This window comes from Larimichthys crocea, chromosome XVIII, assembly GCF_000972845.2.
Source record: "Larimichthys crocea isolate SSNF chromosome XVIII, L_crocea_2.0, whole genome shotgun sequence".
NCBI classification, from domain to species: Eukaryota; Metazoa; Chordata; class Actinopteri; family Sciaenidae; genus Larimichthys; species Larimichthys crocea.
This window is the reverse complement of record NC_040028.1, coordinates 1,918,133-1,920,915: the sequence shown is the minus strand read 5'-3', so window position 1 is coordinate 1,920,915 and position 2,783 is coordinate 1,918,133. Positions and strand designations below refer to the sequence as shown.

The following is a 2,783-nucleotide window of genomic DNA, read 5'->3' as shown; positions in this document are numbered from 1 at the left end:
TCTAACCTGAATAAAAAGGCGGGACTTGGTTCATTTTACACCAATAGGAATTAATCATTCCTCCTAAACCAATAACGTATTTTGCTATCAAGTTTTTCCTTACTAACTGAAAATTAGACATTTGAGCTAAGATAAAAGAATGACTAAATGTGAAATAGCGAACGTGGCAATAAAAGGCAAGAAAATACAATAATTGTGTCATAAAAGGAATTAATTTATGTTTAAGTAACACCTAATTTTTTAATGGGTTACACAGTCATTAAACTTAGTCCTTAATCCAGTTGTGCGGGCTTCGTGGCGGGATGCTTGGGGAGAAGCTGTTTCCATTGGAGGAACAGCTGCTCGGGCATCAAAGTAACAGTAATGGGGCTTCTTTTAGTTCATGCTTGTCCAGCAACACCTGTGGGTAGACTATACATGTGGGCTTCGACCAGCTGCTGTGGTGGTAGGCCACATAATACAACACAAGCGGGCACCTTGATTTCCTGCAACCCTCCACATGTCATCCAACCTCTTCACCCTACGGTTGTTCCTCTGCTTAAGATTGGCGTGATGCGCTTCCATTGGGGAGGGGATGTTTCCTTGCACGAGGGTCCGATAGGACAAGTAAGACCATTGCAGCTTAAAGCTAACTCATCATCGGCGCTCGCTTAGCATGCGAGAGGTAGCGGGATCTACGCCCGCATTCTCTACAGTAAAAACAGTAAGACGGCACCTTTGGGTCAGCACACTCCACGTACTATGGATCACCTTTCGATGTAAGAGGTCCATGTCAAAACCTTCAATAAAGCCAGCAACCTTACCTTCTTATTGGCGTGATTGGCGTGATGCACTTCCATTGGGGAGGGGATGTTTCCTTGCACGAGGGTCCGATAGGACAAGTAAGACCATTGCAGCTTAAAGCTAACTCATCAGCGACGAGGATGGGATTCGAACCCACGCGTGCAGAGCACAATGGATTAGCAGTCCATCGCCTTAACCACTCGGCCACCTCGTCGGTGAGACGGAGCTACCAAGGTGACGGCCCGACGTGGCATCCTGACTAGCTCTCAAAATTTGAGAGAAAAGTGAAACGTCAAATTATGGTGTTATAAAGTGGAAAAGGTTCTGCCCATCTGACTGAGGCAGTCAGACAACAGTCTCACAGCTTTATTTGCTCTTGACATGCAACGCTTAAGTCAGACTGAGAGGAGCACACAAGGTCATCACATTGACGTATAGCTAACATTATCAAGTGGCAGTGGTTGGATTTGAACCCACGCCTCCTGAGAGACTGGAGCCTTAATCCAGCGCCTTAGACCACTCGGCCACACTACGTGAAAACGCACTGACATCCCTTGTTTTTGCAGTCTGTCAGCAAGTCAGGTAGGCAGGACGCCAAACTGTTTTGAGTTGAGGTTTTCCTCCGTGGTTTACAAGTTTCGTCCAACTATGAATGCAGCACCAGGAAAGTCAAAGCATCGTCTATCTGCTATCTGTGAGAAGACTTGGTGCCCGGCGGGCGCGTCCCGGCACGAGCAAGTAACCGCGCTACCAGCAACCAGGGGGCGACCAGCGCGTGACGCAACCAGGGCGCTAAACACAAGAGCGAAGGCGGCTGCAGGACAGATTACAAAAAGTACCAGCGAAACAGGGGAGCTAATCCCCTGACGAAAACTCTGCATGGCAGGGCGACAAGCATTGTGGGACAGGCACAAACTAAAAGGAAAGCCAGTGCCGCTCGTTTTGAGATGCCCCGGCTGCTGTCCTTCAATGAACACGGCTTCTCCCCAAGCTTCTCACGATGTAAGCCGCACAACTAGATTGCGGAGGAATTTAAACGACTCGCCATTAATGGCCCTGACTGATGAGATGGATATGACCTTTGACTTTATTCCCATAGTTAAGAGAACGTACAAGTGCCCAACTCAGAGCTAAGCAGGGTCAGGTCGGAAGCTGTGTCGTCAGCTACGTGGTGGATAGGGAGATCCGGTGCTACAAATATGCGCGGACAGTAAATCGCAGGCTTAAGGTCATGTCTGTGTCGAAGCACTTAAATTTCACTCTTGCGCTCTTTGTTTCTGCACTTCTCTGTCTATGGAGTATCAGAGTCTGCAACCAGTAAGCGTTACATCTATTATATCATTGGGACTTATATAATAGAAATTAGCCTATCCGTTATCGACAGTAGCGCCACAACCTATGAGATGAAGGCAGTACTGACATGACTCATAAATGATGGACGCACAAAGTATCTGGCATCACTTGCGCGTGCCGCTGGGCACGCATAGTCCGAGACCCGGCCATACGCCACTCCAGAGGATACGATGGCGCCCTCGAAAACCAGCCTAATCTGCTATCTGCGTACAGCCTAGATCTTCCATGTGCCGGACTCATCGACGAGCAAAGCTCAAGGCGAGCAAGGTCGAGCTCTCCTCTGTCCATCGATTGCTATCAGTCTTAGGGATGGGAGATCTCAGAAGAAGCACTAGATCTGGTCCGCGTTGACCGTAGCTTTAATGGTGCGACCAGCTGTAGACTAGTACCATGAGCTTGATTGTCAAATGTTCGCTATCTTTCTTCGGACAGAGTGAAGAACTCTGAATCAAGTAGCTAATATGTACTTCCTGTTTTTGTACATGTAAGCCATGCTGCTGCGGTGTAATGATAAAGCACTGTGCCGCTAGCAATATATAGGATACTACCTTGTCAATGTCACCTCCCACATTGAAACTTAAATCTCTAACAATACTCCAGGTGCATGACAACATAAGCTTCTAACAGCTCAGTCCTTGACTCTGTAC

General features: G+C 47.8%; 2 non-coding genes across 2 annotated transcripts; both read right to left on the bottom strand.

Moving 5' to 3' along the window:
• Positions 1-915: 915 nt before the first annotated feature.
• trnas-gcu (transfer RNA serine (anticodon GCU)) lies at positions 916-997 on the bottom strand. The gene has a single exon. It is a non-coding gene; the product is annotated as a tRNA-Ser (tRNA).
• Positions 998-1,235: 238 nt separating this feature from the next.
• trnal-aag (transfer RNA leucine (anticodon AAG)) lies at positions 1,236-1,317 on the bottom strand. The gene has a single exon. It is a non-coding gene; the product is annotated as a tRNA-Leu (tRNA).
• Positions 1,318-2,783: the final 1,466 nt, after the last annotated feature.